Below are 23308 nucleotides of genomic sequence, written 5' to 3' on the forward strand. Positions count from 1 at the left end.
AAGAATAGCAAAAACTACTTCCCACTCCTTATGATGACAGAAGCACTATTGTAATACCCAGAGTAAAACAAGAGTTGAAATAACTTAAGCACCTATCAGTGGGGGAAAAGAAGAAACAAAATATGATCAACTGAGAGACTAAAAAATATCACACAAAGGCAAACTGTCTCTCGAGATGTCAACATGCATAGCTCATACAAGAATACAGGACAACTCTCCATGTTGTAAATACGGAAGTCTAAAACTGTAAGTTGGAGTGTGGTTTTGGGTGCCTACCGTCTTGCTAGGATCCCTCATGCCTCCCACCCTTCCCTGTCTCCTAAGACCCCCATCCCATTGTCTTAGAGTTCCTATACTTCTCCCAAGATGTCTTGATCTCATACTATCTTTTCCCTTCCCACGTCCCAAACCCAGGCAACACCTGCGCTGGTCTAGTAGCTCACTATACTGTTTTTACAGAGGCTGTTTCTTACAACGTGGGATCCAGAATGTCTACACCAGAAACGCCAGCACGGAGCACACTGTGGGCACGTGGAAGAATGGGCCAAGGATGCCGACTGGTTTCGCTGATTGGCACAAGGATTCATTTGTGGGAAGCAGAATAGTGAGATGGTCTACAGGCAGCTGAAGAAAGTTAGAGATTATCCTTTGATTCTTTGAAGGGTCATTAGTATTTTAAAGAAAATTACTGTTTTTTAAGTGCAAAGAATCTCTGAAGGTGGTTAAATAAATACATCTTTATATTAGAGCCAGAACTGCCAACCCAGACCCAATTTACTAATTGGGTCTGTAAATCCTTTAAGGTCTATTTCTGGCACCAATTAGTTTCTCAGATTTTCTCTCTTCTATCCTATGGAGATTGTCTTCTGCTTAACACACCAAGAATTTAAATATTTCTAGGGATCTGTTTGTATCCTTGCAACTGTTATCACACACCAGGTTGACTTCTTCAGTCACGTAAATCTGGAAATTTGTCAAAGTATATAATCAGTGAATGGACCTTGATTCTCAGTAATTGCTCTGTGGGTAGGACCTTTCATGCGAAGGCTTTGGCTGAATGGTAGAGACAACTACTTCAGAACGATTCTGAGAACATTTTCATGTGGAGCACATCAGTAGCCTTTATGAAGTATTTGCCGAATTTTGGCTCTTGTCAATCAGGGTCACTGCTCTACAACGCACAAGGTCAACTTCCACCATTACTGCCACTGTCTGCCTATTGCTGCTATTAACACCTACTTACTTTTCACTTATACTCCACTAACACACACATACATACGCGCATGAATACACAAACACACACACAAACATACCAGTAACATCTAACGTATGGGGTAGCAGGATCTGGGTTTAGCAAGCGTTGCTTTCTTGATTTGTTCAAGAAAGCTTGCACTCTCCACTTTGAGAGATCCAGGACCCAGCAGTCTCTTCTCCCATGAAGTTTACATCACTTTAGAGGCGCCAGATAAGCAACTAATACAGGAAAGCAAGGCAAGGTCTATTAATGGTAAATGCTGTGGAGAAAAATAAAGACGGCCAAGAGGATTGAAAGCAGCTAGAAGCAAGGGTCATTGTTGAGTCTCTTCTGGATGCTGTAACAAATTACGCGTATCAGGATCTCAAAACAACACCAATGTATTTATCCTACTGTTAGGTCAAAAGGTCTCCTTGGGCTAAAATAAAAATGTGGGCAGGGCTCTCTTCTTTGTGGAAGCTCTTACAGTGGAACTGTTTCCCTGTGTTCTTCGGCTCATTAACTTCCCTTCCAAGTCAGTAGTTTGGTATTTTCAAGTCTCTCTCTGAGTTATCCCAAGGAACCCAGTGATGGCGGCATTAGCTCCACCCCCAAATGTGGGCTAACCCTTGCTTCTTCAGACAATCCCAGGTTCAAGGCCTCTTTAGAGACTGGAAGGGTGGCTTCCAGCAGAGCCAGCCACTCTGTTGCCCTCTTTAGGGGATTACTGAGGGTTGGACCTAAGTCATTTGAGTAAACTGAGTTCACCTGGCTGAAGGCTTTCTCCAGAAAAAAAAAAAAAAAAACAGAAGTCCCATGGCAGGGTGAGCTTAGGTCTGTGTTGTTACTCAGCAAAGGCAGGTGGGTCGGATACCTGGGCTTTGTACGTCTAACTACGAAACTTTTGGGCTTCCTCTGAGGGAAGTAAAAAATTTCATGGAAGCTTCTGAGGAGATGGGTAAAGCTTCACATGTTTCTGGAAAAAAAATATAACTTGTAGGGATTTCTTTCATGGTGGAAGTTTAGGAACGAGCAGAACTGCCTCTGAGACTTCATGCTGAGTTAGCCAAGGAAGGCAGAAAGAAGGAGGGTGATGCCATCTGTCTTATTCCCTCCGGGGAGAGCCGGAAGCTTGTGTTGAAGGGACCACACACTTTGGTATAAGAACTGAGATGATCTTGGCTCTATTTCTTTATTTTCATTTTTTTCCCCCTCAACACAGATAAAAGACATAGAAATGCCACAGACCTGGGCACATATGTGTGTAAAAGCTGTAAGGTACTTGTTTATAATTACTCTTCATCTAATTAAAAGTCGTTTCTAGGTCTTGGAGTGCAGCCCAGTGTTCAGAGTACATTACAACCCCCCCCCCCCATGTGTGGGGTACTAGATTTGACCTCAGATAGATTAGATTTTTCATTGTTGTGACAAATACCTGAGATAAGGAGTCCGAAGAAGGACAATTTTCTTTGGTTTGGCTTCAGGGGTTTTTGTTCCTGGTCTGCTGCTGGTGATCATCGGGCTCCATCACTGGTCCAGGGCAAGCAGGAAACTGTTGGGGACTGGTTCTAATGCTTTGTCTTAATTTGGCTCCCCAAGTCACACAGGAACCTGCATGTCCAGACGTTGAGGGTCCCTGTCCCCAATTGGCTAGTGATTAATCAATAAAGAGCCAATGGCCAATGACTGGGTAGGGTGAAAGAGACAGGACTTTTTTTGTTTGTTTGTCTTGTTTTTGTTTTTTTCAGAGACAAGTTTTCTCTGTATAGCCCTGGTTGTCCTGGAACTCACTTTGTAGACCAGGCTGGCCCTAATCTCAGAAATCTGCCTACCTCTGCCTCCCAAGTGCTGGGATTAAAGGCATGCCCACTGCCACCACTGCCTGGAGAGGCAGGACTTTATTCTGGGGCAAAAAAAAAATGCAGAGGAGAGAAGGAATAGAATCGCCATCATATGGAATCAGAGAGATTAGATTTAAGAGCTTCAGGAGAGAAATCATCCAGCAACGTAGGTGCAAAGGGAGGGCTACCCAGAAGGAAACAGGACAGCAAAGATAAAATATAGATTTAGAAAGTGTTAACTCAGGAATATCGGAGGGGAATGTGTGCTAGCCCTGGAGATGTTTTGGAAGTGCCCAACTATTGAGCTAGTCACAGCATATCAAAATGTAAAGGTTGCAAGTCTGTCTGTCTGTCTGTCTGTCTGTCTGTCTGTCTGTCTCTCTCTCTCTCTCTCTCTCTCTCTCTCTCTTTCTCTCTCTTTCTGTGTGTGTGTGTGTGTGTGTGTGTGTGTGTGTGTGTGTGTGTATTTCATTCCCGAATCCAAAGAATTCTGGCAGGTGGTAAGAAGTGCAATCAGGTGCTGGGAGCCCAGAGAGGCTTATCTTGCTGTACGAAGCTTAATGGATGAGAGGCCCAGCAGAAGGAGATTGCTCTGCAGATGGCAGCCAGACAGCCAAGAGACTAATAGGAAGGTCGAGAGTCCAGATACCTTTAGAGGCATGCTCCAGTGACTAAGGTCCTCCTCCCAAGAGGCCCCCCTTTCTTCCTCCCCACTTTCTACCTCCCACCACTCCTCAACAATGTCCTCAAAGCACATAGCCATTGAGGGATTTCCCTGTTGGTTAACACCTCCTCAAATTCTATTCCCTTCTAACCTTGAGATAGACCAGCTGGGGACCCAGACCTCCACACATGAGCCTTTTGGAGGGATGCTTCCTAGCTACACCATAACAGTACCATGGAAAAGATACACCAGTATTATCCTGATTTATTCCCTAACATGTTAAGGAAATGTGGCACCCCCCCCCCCAAGCCTTTCTGAAGTGTTATTTGTAATGATATTGTCCTGATCTGTCCATCACTGGTTGTAATTGCTATTCCCTCATTGCTGCTCCCAGTTTTTTATTTATGATTTTTAAGATCTGGCAGGTATTGCATGTAAGCTGATCAATCTAGAACCCAAAGCATTTTTCCACTTTAATTATAATTCCTTTCCAGAAGATGAAATCTTATAGCGAACTTTAAACTGGGAAGAGATCTGCAAGACTATACATAGCACACTTTCCCCCAACTATCACAAGCAATTATTTAAAAGCCAGAGAATCTCCCTTCCTTTTTGAAGCTCTTCCTTTTCTTAAAACGATGTAGTCAGCTGCTTAGAACGAAAGACAATAAAATTCACAGTTTTGCAGCTGCTGTGCCTGTTTATAGGATCTGGGGCTCCCGCTAACCTCACAGCGTTGTTTGGAGGAGAAAAGTCACTCCCTGGGAATGTGCAAAAGAGATTCGGACAGGAGCCCTGTGCACTGAAAGCTGCGTGCCCAGCAAGACTCCATAAAGTCAGAGCATCGATCAAAAATTTAGGGGAGCAGGGAGAGAGGCCTGCATTTGTCTTGGCAAGGCCTATGTTACTACAAAAGAAGCCTGTGGACCAGTGTGGACCATTAGCATGCCTAGAGAAAGAGCCAAAGTCACAGAAAGACTGTGATTGTGAAGAAGTGGACCGGGATTGTCTGTGTTCTGTTATAGGGACTTTATGTGCAATTCTAACACTGAACAGCCTGTTAAGAATCAGTTTAAAGCAATAGGAAAATCGTGAATAGATAAACCAAAAACTGTCTCTCCGTGAGACAGTTACCTTTCTGTGAGGTATTCTGCCTCAGGATCAGGGCTGGAATTGTACAGAAACAACACCTTCTAGAAAGCAAGAAGCGTTCTATTTATTTATTATTTGCCACTGGAGGCATGAATACTGGGTTTTAATTGAGAGCTTAAAATAGTATATCCCAAACTGTTTTCTTCCTGGTGGAACTTAGAAGATGATGATACTTTTGCAAAGTTTTGACAGGACAGATTATGGTGGAAGAAATAGTAAAAGACAGAAAGAAAACAGAAGGAGTAGCAGGAAGAGGAGGAAAAAGAAGGAACAGGAGAAGGAAGAGCAGGAGGAGGAGGAAGAGACAAAATATGGTGAAAAATAGAGGTGGAAATAGGAGAAAATAACTCACATATTAAACGGAAGAATTAGAACCAGAAAATTTCTCTATGAGAGAGTGGAAGGTTTTTTTTTTTTTCTTTTTTGTATTAGTGGATAATATCTGGCTGTTCTCATCAACCAAAACAGACTGAACACCAAATCCAGATGCAAAGCAAGAAATAGTGTATTAGCCAGATGTTTCCAAATATCTAGGGTTTTGTCATCAAATAGATAAAGAATCTCAATGATTGACAACCTTTTACTTGGCATTTATGTATCTTGACATGATGTGACAGCCAAAAACTGCTTGGCGCCTCTCCACAGAAAATACATTTTCCTCTCTGCCTCTGTTTTGATGCAGGCTCCCTTCAGACAGCCTTTGCAGGCCTGTGTTTGGTTTGGCCCCAGTGCAGCACTAAGCTGCCACTAACTTTGTGTATTAGAAGGAGAATTAATGTCAGGCACATTGTCATCACCCACAAAAAAAAAAAAAGGTGACAGTGTTTTGAAAGCTATTCCCAAATACTTGGAAAAACTGAGAATTTTTCTCTCTTAACAGCTCGAAGCTCACTGGCATTCAAGAATTTTAAAAATCATTTTGATTTTTCTTTTAATGCCTGGAAATGATGGAGGAGCAAATCATGGTACTACTGAAAACATTTTATAATAGGATCTGCAAGACCAACCCGCACGGTGCTGGATAGGAAATACCTAGGGTTTAAGGATCTGTTTTACTTGTTACCTCTGAGTTCTGTCACTCAGAAACAATCTTATATAAGGCATGGACATGTATGCACATGGACATGTATGTACATGAGTCAAATGGTGTGCACAATAACAGAACTTTATCACTGACAATAAAATATGCATTTTTTTTTTGCAAAATATTCACGTTTCATGAGAATCTTCTTTTGATTGTGCTTTTATCCTTTAAAAATATTAGAGCAGTGCTTTGTTCTCAGCCTCTACAAAAGCTGTCTGTGGGGTGGAGTTAGTCCCTGGATCACAGTTTGCCAACCTCTGCTCTTAGACGTGAGAGATTTACATTAGTAATAATACAGTAGTCGCAATAAACCGTTGCAGCCTGTTTAAAATGTACCAAGCACTATACTGAACACTACACGCTCTATAGCAATTAAATCCCCAAAATAGTCCCATGAGGCAGGCGCTCTCATTTCTTTCCACGGACAAAGAGGAAATGGAAATGCAGAGACGTCAAACAACAGACCCACTGTAGACAGTGGTGTCCATTGCTACTTCACATGAGTGGTCAATCAAGGTGATAAGTGGAAGTCAACAAGCTAATCCTCTAGCCTCCAGAGACTCTCACCTGCCAAGAGGCTTTCCTGCTCCTAATTTTCACCAAAGTCCTCAGGACTAAATCTGCTAAGTACCTTGCCAAAGACCACATCATTGTTAAGTATTAAAGTCAAGATTTAAAATTCAAAGTTTCAAATGAAAAACTTTGCATGCACGCCACTGAAGCAACTCGGTGTGCGTGCTTTGTGATTGTTGCTGTTATTGTTTTTTTGTTTGTTTGTTGTTTTGTTTTGCTTTGTTTTGGATTTTTAAGACAGGGTTTCTCTGTGTAGCCCTGGCTGTCCTGGAACTCACTCTGTAGACCAGGCTGGCCTTGAACTCAGAAATCTGCCTGCCTCTGCCTCCCAAGTGCTGGAATTAAAGGAGTGTGCCATCCGGCGCCGTTATTGTTGTGTTACTATCATTATTATAATAAATTCACTGTAGATTTTATTACATTCATTTATTTGCGTGTGTGTGTGTGTGTGTGTGTGTGTTCTATTCTAAGAGCAGTTTTTGCACAAACCTTGGTTCTAGTATCAGCTCTTTTACTTTCCAAGGACTAAGAGATGCAGGCACTCACAATTATTGCTATGGTCCGAAGCCTTTGTCCCCATGGTTGCTTCATGCAAGTTCATGTCAAGTGTCAGAAGACACTACCAAGCAGTCGTGAAGAATACTATAAGAATGAAAAGATTGTAAGGATGACACATTTGTTTTTAATGCTGTGAGTCTTTCCCAACCCCATCAAGACTGAGGTGAACAAACGTTTTAAAACAGCAAACCGAAGCATACAGCTTGATGTCGGACAACTGTCAGGACTTAGAATGAATGAACTCTCCCAGGGCCAAAGATATTAGCCTATTGTGAAATTGTAGCTCATCGCTGCAGCTGACCACACCAATTCCACTCTTCAGAGCATGTCTGCCCACTGTTTCTTGTGCTTCCATTCTTTTTGATTCACAGCTAAACCTTCATCCCACCTTTCCTTAAATCACTGAAATGGCCTCCGACTCATTCTTTTTACTCCCAGTCTCCTGGCCAGTCATAATATACCACGCCAACTACAGATAATCTTTTATTCTCAGTAAAAATAAATTTCCCAGCCTATGTGTTGTTGGTCAGGGTTCTCTAGAGTCACAGAACTTATGGTAGTTTCTATATAGTAAAGGAATTTGTTGATGACTTACAGTCTGTAGTCCAACTCCCAACAATGGTCAGCAGCAGCTGTGAGTGGAAGTCCAAAGATCTAGCAGTTGCTCAGTCCCGCAAAGCAAGTAGGCGAAGAAGAGAAGAGAGAAGATTCTCTTCAAGGACATACTTAGCAAATTTAGGTTGTTTACTTGTGTTTGGAGCCATTCGATTTTATCACACAACTCCTTCTTTTGCTTCATCGGTTTTTCCCAAGATCCTAAGAGCAACCAGCCCACAAAATCATTTTCCAATTTTTTCCCCATCTTGTAGAAAGCTTTGTACACAGAATCACCTAACTCAAGATAATCAGGGGCATTAGCCTTCTTTAAGCTTGAAATATAGTTTCAACCATGGGTCTTCAATATTCTCTGAGCTCCCAGGAGGGAGAGAATCTGGAGAGGTTTCAGTAGGTGAAGGTGCTGGTAGATTTTCAAACCAACTGCAGATTTTGAAAAGATTCATTCTTATACTTCTGCTCCTCTAGAACCACACTCCTGGTACCGACTTCTGACACCTTTTCTTTTTTAACACTGAGTATGGTATTCAACTCAAACTTCTGAGTCAAGATCTCAGGAACCTCTAAGTGTGATCTGCTTTTATCTAGTCATTCTTTATCCTCCCATAGCAATTGTCAAACCTGTGTTCCTCCTATCATGACCTTGAGTATACTCAGGTTCAACACCGAGTTCATGCTGGCTTGTACACACCACTGTTTCCATCCCCTTGGGATCCCATGTCAAATACCCCCTTTCCATGAAGATTCACGGGGATTGGCAGCAGATGGTTCTGTCTGTAGTACGCGACTGCTTTTGACTTCTTTCTGTTCGAGTTCTGTTTCACTAGGTCCTATTCTGTGTGTGGAAGACCCTAAACTTCCCCAGAGGGATCACCTCACCCTGCTCTCTTGCAGTAGCCTTGAATTCTGAACACTACACTCAGGTCTGTAAGCAGTGATTCGGCCTCTTGCTTTCTTTATCTGAACTTGAGATCTTATTATAATTTGCCTGCTCTGCTCAGTCCATGGAAAAACAAGTCAACAATATAAAACGATGGAATTTTAGTTTGTCTTGGAATTGTCTGACTTCTTCCCTGGGGCTATGCTCCAGTTCTGGCATCTTCCGAAGAGCCAAGTGCTGGGGGCCGGAGGGACAGTGCGTTCTCTGTTTTTGCTGGAGATGGGCTAGGCTGAGAGCTTGTCATTTCTGTCCTTGGTTTAAATGGTCTTCTGCTGTTCTCATGTCATGCTGGGAGCTTGGGGATCTTTGTGAAGCTGCTTATATTTCTGTCAATGTGCACAATGTGGCCATCTCTCTCCAGGCTGGCAGCCTTCCGAGTGGACTGCTTAATGTGGGACTCTGCCCCCCTCAGCTCCTGGGACTGGCTCCAGACCTCCGCCTCTTCCCTTCTTCTCTAAGCCCAGGGAATTTGGGAAGGTTGAGGGAACTTCTTCATCCTGGCTCTTCAGGGTGTGAATAGAGAATCTAGTTCCCTAAGGGCTTGGCTTTGGCTTTTGTAAAACAAAGACACAAAAGCTGGGGTTTGCCCTTCTTCCCACTCTATTGTGTGGCTTTCTGGGGTGAGGGAGATCTGATCTGGAGCTTGAGGGGGGCAGGGTGGGAGAGACTTTTTGGAAAGGAAGGAAAACATGGGGAAAATGAAGATTTGAGAAGAGTGCCTTCTTAGGATTTGGCGATGTTTTTTTATAGTTGCCTTCAGACGTCCCTCGTGTTGTCAGAAGCCAAATGCAGACTCTCTCCACTCCTTGCTCTCTTCACATTTACAATGGCAACAGCAGGCACCATTAGCTCAAGGACCAGGGTTTTCAGTGTGTTATGTCTATCTGTTTATTCACTTTTACTCTGGATTATGTTCAACTGAATTTGCTATGTTTTTACTATCCTATATCTCTATCTCTATCTCTATCTATTTATCTATCTATCTATCTATCTATCTATCTATCTATCATCTATCTATCTATCTATCTATCTATGCAAAAGTATAAAAAAGACAACGAAAATATATCTTTCAAATGGAGACATTTTCACTTGTAGTGACATCTCTCTTTAGGAAAAAACTGAGGGAGAAATTGAAGAGGTCAGCTCAGGAACTTTAGAAAATTCCACCGGACCCCTCCCCTCTTGGAAGCAAAAGGTCATAAAGAACATAAGCACCTCTGGAAGGGAGGGGTTAATTACATTCCTCAGACCACAGGGAGAAGGGATCCACCACAGGCCACCTGCGGGTACAGATAGACACATTCCACTACTGTTGGCCACCTATCTCATTCCCTATAGACCAATCAGTTTAAAAGTCACACTGTTCTGCCAATCACATTGTGCCTAATGGCTGCTGCCTGGAGAGCTGTATAAAGGCTCACTGGATTTTATGTATAGAGCAACCCCAACATGTTGGAACAATAAATTCCTCTTGCTTTTTGCATCGATTCCAGGCTCCCGTTTACTCAGGGAGTCCCTGGTAAGCTAAGGCTCAACAGAGTCTTACAAAATGTAGCATCTATTTCTAGAAAAGAAACTTTAGATTCCCAGCAATATCAGAAGGTAAGTAGTTGGAAATTGGGCAAGTCACTGGCAGAAGATCCCCATCTGTGGACCTAAGAAAATTCCTTAGAAAATTTATTCTTAAACAGTGTTCATCTGTTAGCTAGGCCAAAAACATCCCTATCTGAATACTTGGCTGCATCCAAAATATTCTTGCTGAATTGTAGAGAGTGCGCCAGAGTATACCCAAAGAATGCCTTATATCAGTGGTATGTACTGCTACACAAACCTTAAAGGACCCGAAAGACCACAATAGTATTGGGATGCCATGCTCACCTTGGAATCAAGTTTGGTGGCTTGACCTGTGATCTTATTACCCAATACTAAGATATGGCTTACTTTGACAATTTCATCTTCTTCAATTCCTGAAATGGGAATAAATAAAACATTACCATAAGATATTATGTAAATCTTATGGATTTCTGAGTTTGAGGCCAGCCTGGTCTACAGAGTGAGTTCTAGGACAGCCAGTGTTACACAGAGAAACCCTGTCTCAGAAAAAAAAAAGATATTATGTAAATCTTAAAAAAAAAAAAAAAAAGGGAGGCTAGTGAGATGGCTCAGCAGGAAAGAACACTGACTGCTCTTTCGAAGGTCTTAAGTTCAAATCCCAACGAACACATGGTGGCTCACAACCATCCGTAATGAGATCTGACGCCCTCTTCTGGTGTGTCTGAAGACAGCTTCGGTGTACTTACATATAATAATAAATAAATCTTAAAAAAATATTATGAAGTGTGAGTAGATCAGCCATCTGGCTAGGGTGTTGCTGGTGTACAGTAAGCAACGGGTAGTGTTTGCTGTATTTATTATTAAAACTTTTCTTCCTTTCTCTCTGTTACCTTTCCTTCCTACCTCCTTCCCTCTTTTCTTTCTCTCTTTTCCTTCCTTTCTTTCAATTCCTTCTTAATCACAATATCATCTCTTTTTAAATATATATATATATATATATATATATATATATATATATATATATTATATGTAAGTACATTGTAGTTGTTTTTCAGACACCCCAGAAGAAGTAGAGATCTCATTTTGGATGGTTGTGAGCCACCATGTGGTTGTTGGGATTTTAACTCAGGACCTTCAGAAGAGCAGTCAGTGCTCTTAACTGCTGAGCCATCTCACCAGCCCCCCAATATAATCTTTTAGATGGTCTTCGAAACTTCTAAAGAGAATATTTATGATTTACCATCCTGTTCATCGTGCTGTGGAATTCTACGTTCTGTCATTTCAGGGCACTTAGCCTTTGGTCAAATGTCCTAGTTAGGGTAACTGCTATGATGTGTCACCATGACCAAAAGCAACTTGGGGAGAAAAGGTGTTTATTTCTCTCATAGTCCAAATAACAGTGCATCATCAAAAGCAGTGAGCCAGGAACTCCAACAGGGCAGGAACCTGAAAGCAGGAGCTGATGTAGAGACCATGGAGGGGGTGCTGCTTACTGGCTTGCTCTCCATAATCTGCTCAGCCTTCTTTCTTACAGACCAGGACCACCAGCCCAGGGATGGCACAACTCACAATGGTCTGGGCCCTCCTCCACCAATCACTAATTAAGAAAATGCCTTATATAGCTGGATCTTTAACGGAGGCATTTTCTCAGTTGAGGTTCCCTCCTTTTAGACAACTGTAGCTTGTGTCAAGTGGACATAAAACCAACACAGCCAGCACTGTAATAGGCAACTGTTTTATGACTTTTGTTCTCCATCTGAATTTTAGGCAACTGGTTTCTACTCATTCTATTAATGTCTGTTCTCAATTATGTCAGATGTAAGGAATGGAATTCTAACAAATGTTGTTTTAATCAAACATTAAAAGCATGTATATTAGGCCTCTTAGATGACGAGAAAAGACACTTGCTACCAAGCCTGATGGCCTGAGTTTGAGTCTCAGAACCCACATGGGAGAAGAAAAGAATGGACAGATTCTTGGGAGTTGTCTGTCCTCTTACCACATTTATTCTGTGGCACATGTATAAATACATGTAAAAAAAAAGGAGGGAGAAAAATATGTATATTGGTGCATATAATTGAAAATCTAGAAGTAGGATGCAACAATGGGTGAACTTAATTCTCAGGCTCAACAAGGTCATCAATGGAGGTGTTGCCCTGCTTTATCTTACCACAGAGTAAGGCTCACTGTGAGTCTGGTCTCATCTGTAGGTGTCCATTTGGCTGCTGACGAATTTCCATGTGCGTCCTAGCATAGTCTGAGAGATGGCCATTTCCAGGAGCTCTCAAGAAAGAGCAAGATGTTTTCTTCGTCATCACTAAGCTGTCTCTGGTCCTGCTGGTCTGGCTTTTGTTTCATTCTTGATGCAGTTTCTGTTCTAGGATAGAGGTGGTAGCTTAGACTGGCTTAGACCCGAGCTGCATACGTATCCTCTATGGGAAAGGTGTCACATTCCATCTTGTTCACAGCATGATGGCTCGTTGGAGGTATGGCTACCTGGACAAAGGAAATCAGGCCAGTTACTACATGGGATGATGAGTGAGTGAATGCTAGGAAAGCCGTTTCCACTCCAGCACAGTAACTTAGCTTCCTGATAAGCTAGGATTCAGCATTTCTAAGAGCATTCTGTTATCACCTACTGCCCAATGCTGGATTGATGGTTTGGGGTTTTGTTTGTTATCTGTTTTGTGTTAACAGCAAAACTTATGACTCACATATGCCTTAGGCTCAGGAGTACTAACTGCACCCAGGACTGAGTCAGAAGTCTCTAGCCATGGAAAATTCATATTAGACATGATTGTGAAGGGCTGAGTGCTCATAAAGGCACATTCGTCTGTATTAAAAGCAATCCCTGATGGTGCCCTACTTTCAGAAGGGAATTTTAGGGGGATGAGGGAGAATCATGACACTCTGTGAATATAAAGTATGTTATATGTATGTATATAAATGTCACGATGAAACTGACTATTTTGCACAATGAATATACACTAATTTTTTTTTTTTTAAAAAAAAACAGAAACTCTAGTAGGATTAGGCTTTAAGAACTTGAACAAATGTTTGGATATTTTTCATGTCGGCTTCTAACTAATCTGAGGAACTAGGAAAGGACAGTTTTTAATTTTTAAGGTTAAGAAGAGGGCTCTGAACTCTAGCTGTTAACTGTGATGGTTGGCAGTTTGCAGATTTTTTTTTCCCACTAAGTCGCACAGGTGGGAGGCATTCTCTGAGGACAGGCTTCTCTGGGGGCACTATGTACTCCCATTCTTCCTTTACCTGTATCAGAATTCAAATCAATGACAGATTCTTCTCTATATCCCTCACTTGTCTTTTTGCTAGGATAGAATAGACGACAGTGTAAACTTAAGGAAGGAGGCAAGAATGTGCACTGACAGTTCCTTGGGCTATTACCAAGGCAGAGACGGTATCATAGTCAGTATAATGCTTTAACTCCAGGCCTCTAAGCATAACTATGAGGGACAATATAGACTAAGCCTAGCTTCTGAGAATGTCTACGAGGAATTGCCTTGATTAAGCTAATTAGTAATGTAAAGGCCCATATTAATTGTGGGCAGAATATCAAGAATTCCTTGGGCAGAAGATCAGGACAGTATAAAATGGAAAGGGCAAGTGGACATGCTCATGTCTAATACTTTCTGCCCTCGACTGTGAATGCAATCGTCTCAGTCTCCTGCTACTGTAACATCCCTATAGAGATGGGCTGCAACCTGGAGCTGTGAGCTAAAACAAACCTTTTTTCTATGTCACTTTGGGCTGGTATGTCATCACAGCAACAAGGATAAGAAGCTAAAGAGAAGCTATGGCAATAGCAGGCAACATTACACCGCCGCATCGTCAGGAAGCAAAGAGCATATGACTCAGCCCCTGACCTCAGCTCATGGAATGGTGGTGTCCACAATTAGAGTAAATTTGCCCCCTCAGTTATCCATATCTAGATAATCCCTTATAGACCTGGCCAGAGATTTGTTCTCACGATGATTATGAATCCCATCAAATCGACAAACAAAGTTAGCCACCCCACTCCCAAACCTTCGTTTTGCATTAGGCAGATTAGGTTAGGTTGTGCTATAGTAAGAAACAACTTTGAGGCCAGTGAGATGGCCCATTGGGTGAGGGTGCCTGGCTCCAAGCCTGATGACCTGAGTCTCACTCCCAGAATCCACATGGTAGAAGTAGAGAACTGATTTCAGAAAGTTATCCTCTGGCCTCTGTACAAGCTGGGGTATGTATATATGTATGTACATATGAGTGTGTGCGTGCGCGCACACACACACACACATATATGGATTATGGACCATATAGCGTGTGTTCATGTGCATATGTATATGATGTATATATGTATGTATATATATATATATATTTTTTAAAAGAAACAACTCAGTGGTTGAGCAGAGAAATAATTTCATTGTGAATGTGAACTTACAGTTAGAGGGGGTCTCCTAGGTACCAGGCTAGCAGAGAAAAGTAGCACATATAGTCTTAGAGCTGGGCAGAGGTAATATTTCAAATTGAAAACTCGTCATTATGACCCCAGAATGCCACATATCAGTTGGTTCCTAATTTAAAATGAATGTAAGTCATATAGGTTATACTACTTGAAGACAAGGAAAAGTAATACCACCACATGCTTTGAGAAGGGAAGATGGAAGTTTTTATGAAAGCCTTAATTATCACTGCTGATTTACAAATAGAGAAAGGGGATCATTTGTGAAAACTGAGTTCTGAGCCCCTCAGTGCTTAGTTGTTAGTTATGTCTCCGAGTTTCTAATAAAGCACAGTTGGGCAAGCTTGAAAGTCCTCTTGGGTCAGTTTCTTCGTGTTTGCCACAAAGAAAGAAGGATTTTACAATTCTCTGATGCTTAGTGTGCTGATAGCTTTCATAGTCAACTTGACACAGCCTAGAGTCACGCGAGAGGAGAGGCTTCAACTGAAGAGTTGTCTAAGTCAGATTGGACCATGGACATATCTGTGGGAGATTGACTTGATTATTAATTGATGTAGCAGGGTTCATTCTTAGGCAGTTGGTGTTGGGCAGTATGAAAAACCTAGCTGAGTATAAGCCTATGAGTGGAAGAGAGCAGTGTTCCTCAATGGTTCCTGCTTTAAGAGCCTACTGAGTTCTTGCCCTGATTGCTTTCGCTGATGTTCTCAACACAGAATATCAGTGGCTTTAGTTATGGTATTTGTCGCAAGAATAGAGATTGTGGTGGTTTGAATATGCTTGGCCCAGGGAGGGCTCTTAACTGCTGAGCCATCTCTCCTGCCCTAATATTGTCATTATAAATGTTGCTTTGATCATGGTGTCTGTTCAAAGCAGTAAAACCCTACCTAATAACTAAAACAGAGATAAAACTAGAAAACATATTATCTGCATACTTTAGTTTAGTAGACTGAAATTCTGTACATCTATGTGCTTGGATGTTATACAAATAAAAGCACCAAAAAATGAAAATTGGTTTCAAACGATCCAGTGAAGGACCATAATAAAACTCAGTTAACTATCTAATATTAGTCAATAGATACCTACATATGTGTATTTACAATATTTTAGAGTAACTAAAATTCTAACTACAGCTGGTTATAATGGAAAGCATTATATTAATTTCTGTTTTGATTACAATTTCCTTAATTTTCTTATTTTCTTTTTTTTTTCAATATAATATTTCTCTGTATAGCCCTACCTGTCCTGGAACTTTCTCTGTAGACCAGGCTGGACTCAGAGATCCACTTGTCCCTGATTCCTGAGAGCTAGATTTAAGGTATGCAGTACCACTGCCTTACTTAATTTTCTAAGTTTTCTGCAGTAAAGGTCTTGAATGGAAAAATAATGGTCATGTTGCATTTGTGGTCAGCTGAAATACATAAGAAGCAATTTTGAAGAAGGTGAAATTTTAGGTGATCTGCCATTCCTGTCCATTACCCCATGGGCCAGTTATAATTCTCTCCTCACAAGTGTGGGCAGTTCTGTAAATGCCATGAAATGTTGAGTTATATGTCAAAGAGATTTTGTAGATGAGATTAAAGTCCAAAGTCAGTTGATTTTGAGCTAACTAAAAGGGAAACGACTCTGCATGGGTCTGAGCTAATTAGGAAAGCTTCTGAGAAACAGGAGTTGTCATCCCCCTTCACCTGGCCTTGAAGAGTTCAGCTGCTGTATTGGAATAGGGGGCCATGAGTGGCAAGACAGAAGGTGTCCTTGAAAAGGACTGAAGGACAGCCAGCAAGCATGTGGGGACCTTAGTAGGACAGCTGCAAGGGAATGAATTCTACTAACATACAGGGAGCATGAGGGAGCATGCTGCCTCGGATGAGCTAACATCCTAGCCTACGCCTTGACATCAGCGGGGAAAGAGCCTTTGCCGAGAGCACCCAGTTAAACAATGCCTACAATGTTGATCTGTGGGAACTGAAGATCACAAGTTGGTCTTGCTGTAAACTGGTTATAGAATAAAAACAAACAACAACAAAACACAACTGGGTGTGGCAATAAGGGGCGGGGTCTCTGCATAAAATCAAGGTAACATGAGGATAAGCACATATGGTCCCCAACTAAAATGATGGGAATCAGAAATATGATTAGCTTTGAGTACAATCAGTTCCTGGAAAGATGTAGAAGGGACCCCCTGGAGAGCTGGGCATGATAGCATCTTGATGAAGGTGCTGGATAGGGCATTAATACCTATATACAGAAACAAACTAACAAGCAAAATGCTTAAGGCTTGCATATATGTATGCCTTGTTAAAGAATAGAACTCGGTATGAGTGATTGCTGTGTAAACAAGAGGACCCAAGTTCAAATCCTCAGCACTCCTGTAATTGAGTGTGGCCATCCACTTTAGCCATATATGTGGCCATAACCCTAGCACCATGAGAGATGGAGATAGGAGGATCAGGGGGTTTGCTGGCTCCCAGCTTAGTTCTGGGTTCAGTCTCAAGGAAATAAGGCAGAATAGGATAGCCAGGATGCCTGAGGTTCTCTTCTGGCCTCTTTGTGAGCATATGTACCTGTGTTGTACATACACAAACACATATAATATATGCGTGCCTCACACACACACACACACACACACACACACACACACACACACACAGAGCGAGAGAGAGAGAGAGGGAGGGAGGGAGAGAGAGAGAGAGAGAGAGAGAGAGAGAGAGAGAGAGAGAGGGAGAGAGAAAGAGAGAGAGAGAAAGCACAAAGAAAAATAAAACTCATTGAGCTTGTTCATGATTACCAAAATTCACTGAGCTAAACTCTATGTCTTTCAGGTCTTCAGGAAACACTTGAGAATATTTCTGTAGATCTGAGGGTCAAAGCCAGGGCCTCACACATGCCAGGTAGGCACTTTGTGGCTGAGGTCCATTCCAGAACCCTTGTTTGTTTTGCAATAAAGTCTCCCTATGTAGACTAGGCTGGTCTACAACCTGTTATGTACATCAGGCTGGTCTCTCCACTTTCTAGCTTCTACCTCTTGAATGCTGAAGAAACACTCCCTTTGACTGTTGTAACATATGCACAGTATAATTTGGATCTTGCCGAGCATACAGCTCAATGACGTTTAATGCATTCATATCATTGTGCAACCAACACCACCACCCGCCTCCAGAACTTTCACTGTTCCAAAGGGAGAGAAATACATCCTGTTGCAGAGACACCTGGCTCTGTCTTGCTTTTACCATGTAAACAAGTCGGAGAACAATGCCTAGTGGTTTTCAAGGTATTTGTCCTATTGTACTTGCTTATGTATGAGCCTGCCCTGTGGGCTGATGCATCTCCAGGGTTTTGTGAATATTTCTTGGAAGGTTACTTACTTCTTCTCGGGACCAAGCGGTTCTGTTTGTGTGCTCTTGTTGTTATTTTAATAATTCCCTTCCTGCTTACCTTTCATCACTTTCTCATTTAAATCATGGTCTCCTTCATAATTCTCAAGAAACTCGGAGACCGTTTGCCTTTTGCCCTCACACCTTCTCCTAAAATGCTGTCATCTCCTTCCATGCCTGACAAACGTAGGCCATTAACTCTTTTACAAAATTTATTGATCACTTACTCTCACTAGGTCCTAGAACCTTCTGGGGAGAGGTGGCTATTTGTCGTTAGATACTTGTTCAGGCATTAATTCCATTGGAAACTTCAGACTGTCCTCCACCTGAGTTTCCACTCTCCGCCATTGTAGTCTGGGGCACTTTGGGTTATTTACATATTTCTGCAATCTCTCTCTATTCATCTTCCTTTATATCATTGCCTCATCTATTTAACTGAATGCTCCTAGAATCCCAGGCTTTGTCTGACACACACTTGTATCTTCTGAACTCAGCTTAGCCTGTGCCAGTCTCTGGCACAGTTTTATTTAATGTTGGCTGAACAGAAAGTAAGATGGGTACTGGGTATAGACTTTAAGGTTATAGCTAGTTTGCATCTGCTACTTAGAGGTCATGGCAGGGTAAGTTGAGGATGTAGCTCAGGTGTCAGGATGCTTGTTTAGCATGCATAAAACCCTGGAGTTGATTGCAAGCACTGCGTAAACAGGGCTTGGTACTGCACACCTGTAACACCAGCATTCAGGAAGCAGAAGCAGGAGAAGCCAAATGTCAAGGTCTTCCGGGGTTACAGAAAAAGTTCGAGGCCAGCGTAGGAGAAATAAAATCCTGAAATAAATATGTAAATGAAGATCACAGTGCCTTAACAATCTGTGGATACAGACAAACTTGGTTAATAACTGTTATAGGTAGAGAAAATAAGGTGGAGACTCTTAAAGTTTCCTGCATATGATGGATTTATGATGTTAGTTAATCAAGTATGTAGGGACTGGTGAATATTGACCCCTCCCCTAAAAATGGGCTCCCTTTCTTATTCATGAAGTCAGACATAGTGTACTGTGAATCTCCCAATGCTCATTGCTCTCATTTCATGCATGCTAATGAGGGCACGTGCTGTGGTGTGGTGGGGGAAATCATTTATCCAGCAGTGGGGAAAATAGCATCAGTACTTGGACCCCTGCTGACTTTGCTCACATTTTTATTTTATTATATTTTTTAAAGATTTATATTGGCAGTCTAATGAAATCACCGAGTGCATTAAATAAAAAGCATGTCATTGCAAAGGTTATGAGCCTCCTTCTCCCCTTGGCATCTTATAGGTAAGTGACGTACAGACTGGCTCCCCATGGCTCTCTCTTCCACACAACGCCTGTCATCTTCATTTCTGGTGCCGATTAAAAATTAATCACAGAGTATTCAGAGAAACTCCAGAGTTCTCAATAAGGACGGAAAGATACATTTTGATACAGGATGGCAGGGTGATGCTTGTCTCTTCCATACCATCCGTGCTTAACGCGGATGGCAGCCTCGTTCGCTAAAACAGAATATACTGAGAAAACGCAACCTTCGATCTTTGTGATCTAAGGGCCTGTATTATTTCCTAAACTCTGGAGACAAGGTCAGGGGTAGGATAAAGACTCAGGCTAGTCTGCTCTCCCCAGGCTATAATGTGAGCTCCTCCTCTAAGGGAAGATGCACAATCCCCACCATGCCCAGATGGTAGTAGCTATCTGATCTGGTTACAGTTTAATGATGGCAAAGCCCAAGCAGGCCAATGTGAAGGTTCAGGACATACTCATCCACTGCATTATCTTTTAAATGTCAGTCTAAATACTTTTTTAAACACTTGGGGGGGGCATGAAAGGGCTCAGCAGTAAAAGCCCTTGCAGTGTATTCCTGAGGGCTTCAGCTTGATCCTAAGAACCTAAAGTGGAAGGAAGGAGTCCTAAAAGTTATCCTCTGACACCCACAAGCTTCCTCTGGCATGCATATCTGTACTCAAGCCCATATCACATACACGCACACGTCACATACGCACACAATAATAATAAATTAAAACATTTGCATGTGTTAGTTCATAAGAGTACTGAAATGGAAAAATTTTCTGACAAGAAAGCTAATGACTGAATATAGCATTTCCCCAGCACCTTTGTTTCTGTGTATGCTGTATCCATACAGTTGTCAGAACAGTTACTAATAAGTAGGAGCCAATGGATTGATTGATTAGTAGAGGACATTGGTTAGTTGCCGACCCAACTTAGAACTGAAAGCCAGAAGAGGGTGAGGCCATGGTTCTTGTCACAGACAGACGAAATCAGGCCAGATCCTTTGCAATGCTGATCGATTGCAGAAGCTTTTTCTTTGCAACATAAAAAATAAAGACATGGTCTTATGCTTTCCCTCTGCCTTTGGTTTGATTTCCTTATTTATTTTTCATACTGTCAATTCCATTATCTATCTATCTACACATACACAATGCACACAAAGGAGTGAGAGTGAGACACACACACACAGACAAAGAGAGAGAGAGAGAGAAAGAGAGAGAGAGAGAGAGAGAGAGAGAGAGAGAGAATATGTGTGTCCATGCCATAGAGAGCATGCTACAGAGACCAGAGGGCATCTTGCACGAGTCCATTCTCTCCTTCTACCATGTGGGTCTTGGAAATTAAACTCAGGTCATTGGGTTTGACAGCAAGTTCCTTTTCCCACTAAGCCACCTCCCCAACCATCTCTTGGTTACTTGTAGTCTGATAGTGTAAGAATTGAGCAAATAGGGACACCTCATAAAAATACCAAGGAGCAAGGAATGACCATTTAGTCTAAAGACAGAGCTTCAGAAAGGTTTATAGAGCAAACACCCATCCCCAAGAAATGCCCGGTTCCAGGAAACATCCCCGGGAGGGTGGATCTCCTCCCACCCCTCCCACGTGCAATCGGTATCTCCCCCTCACCTGGGGCATAAAGGTCAATGAGAACAAAAGACAATGGGCTCCACCAATGAGAGATAACCAACTCATGCTGTAAACCTATGTACTGAAAGGTATAAAAAGTGTGTGTGCTTTTGTTCCTGGTCATCGCCTTTGCTCTGAATGCAGGGCATCCCCAGTATACTGGCAATAAAAACCGCATGCAATTTGCAGCGATCGCCCTCCTGATTCTTCATGAGTGGGGGGACCCATGCCGAATCTAACAACAGCATCCCTATTAGCAAAGATGAAAGAACTTAGCCATGGTTTTCATTTTCAATCCAGCTGTATTCATGCATCCAACCCTTCCCCCCCCCATCTCCCCCACCCCTGCTTTGGGTTTCCAGCTAACTCTTTCCACTTCTCTTCTTACACTCTGGGATTCCCTAGCGTTGCGCCAATTTCCAACGTTTTTTTTTGTGCCTCAATCTAGACACCAGACAGGATTGGAACACTGATCTTGCCCTATTTCTTATTTTGTCCGAGACGAAGAAAAAGCTTCCCTTGCCCTAGTGGCTAGGTAGTGTGGAGACAGTACCAGATGACTGTCTACCGTGGTAGCCATTGATACTGCCAGTGGAGAGTAGACTTGCCCTAAGGACCTGGGTCCAGCTTCCACTGCCTAGTGCAGGCCCTTGGGTAAGTCACACCCACTTTGAAACTTATCATCTCTCTCCTCTCAAAAGTGGAGGCGTCATAGAGCCAGTGCGAGCATCACCTAGAGAGCCTGACACCAAGTGTGCTCTGGAACCAACACTGTATGAAGCCAGTGAGTGGGACTCACAAGACGTCCTGAACCTGTAGCTCCTCCACCCTCCCCCTGCTCCTCACCCCTACATGCAAGTTGGCTTCCTTTGGGATCAGAGTTTGGGGAGGAAAAGTTCAGACTGTTACCAGATGGGAGAGAGAGGAGAGCAGAAGCTAGATAAGACACCAGGACAGCACCCAAGTGGTCTGAGGCTCAGCTGTGCTCCAGCCCCAGCTAAGTGCAGTGCTGAGCTCCACGAGGAGACACAGCCCCAGACCACAGCCACCTGAGGCAGGCTGCTTCCAGACTCTCTTTGCCGGGCTAACAGCTGCAGGTTCTGCCCGACAGAATGGCACACTAACGATTTCCTCCCCCATTGGGCTAGCGGGTGCGTAGAGATGTTTGTCTCTTGCCATCTTAGGGCTCTATGTGGCTACCCCTCCCCCGCCCCCCGTATCTGTATAACTGATGCTGGCCCGGGATTGATGCTCTCTCAAACAGTCTCTCTTCCTCGGTTTGTAAACACTTGCTTTTCCTGTTCACTTCAGCATGATACTGAAAAACTACGCTCACTCTTTATTCCACGGAAACCTTACTTTGGGCAGAAATAAGCCACTTGACTCACCCAGTAAGAAGTGCCCGTAGGCTGAGAGGGGTGTGGGCCCAGATTCCCAGCCCTGCTGAAGCTTTAATTTCTTGGTCAACCACTAACGGAGTCCATTTGAGGGCGCGTTGTGAGAGGGATCAGGCTTCACAAAAGTATAGGGTTCCTTCTCTCAGTGGCATTCTGTGTGGAGTAGACCCCGTGTGTGCAATTGAGTCTGTTCTTGCAGGTGCTCTCCCTGTGTGACAGGGCAGAATGAGGTTCTTCGTAATACGGCGTGAAATAGATGAGGGGAGGTGGAACCCAGGCTAAGGACTCATTTTTCTTGTTGCCATATTTCTTAGCTTGTTATAGTTTCTTTAGACCCTCGAGCTCTTGTCAGCGACCCGTTTTTCTGAATGGGGACGTCGCTGCTTTGAAGTCATAATTTATCTGGCAAGAGCTGCTACAAGAAGCACTTTTTAGCTCGCACGGGAGCGAAGGCTGGGAGTTTTAAGTCACCTCCCAGCGCTTGGGTAAATTGCGAAGAGGAGCGTCCACTTACCTCAGGGACTCAATTTTTACTTATTGCCTTTTTCTCTGAACATTTTTTTTCCCTCAAACATTTTTCTCGCCCTTGCTTTCATTGCAGATTCTGAGTTAGGCTGTCCAAATTAGGTGTTTCTGATTTATTTATGGCACATAGTTAGCCATGAGGTAACACGTGACTCCCTCATCATTCACCATCAAGCTAAACAAGAGTCTTGAAATTTGGCCTATGGAAAGCCTAGGGACACATTACATTTTTTTCCTAACTACTCAAAGACAATTACATTCAGTATAAAATCTTTCTACACCAGTCTGTAAGACGGACCATAAGGAGGCGTGGCTGCGCGCGCCTCTGTGCCTGGATTCAAGTCTCACTCATCCTTACCAACGATTAGCACTATGACCTTAGGCAAGCTC

At 42.7% G+C, this 23308-nt stretch overlaps 1 long non-coding RNA gene across 1 annotated transcript; it reads right to left on the minus strand.

The window, feature by feature from the left end:
- Positions 1–7102: 7102 nt before the first annotated feature.
- Positions 7103–22676, minus strand: LOC116087631. Its single transcript, XR_004117524.1, has 4 exons — positions 22385–22676; positions 12386–12711; positions 10540–10628; positions 7103–7190 (listed from the first exon to the last, which is right to left on the minus strand). It is a non-coding gene; the product is annotated as an uncharacterized LOC116087631 (long non-coding RNA).
- Between the last annotated feature and the right edge of the window lie 632 nt (positions 22677–23308).

This window comes from Mastomys coucha, unplaced genomic scaffold, assembly GCF_008632895.1.
Source record: "Mastomys coucha isolate ucsf_1 unplaced genomic scaffold, UCSF_Mcou_1 pScaffold13, whole genome shotgun sequence".
NCBI lineage: Eukaryota > Metazoa > Chordata > Mammalia > Rodentia > Muridae > Mastomys > Mastomys coucha.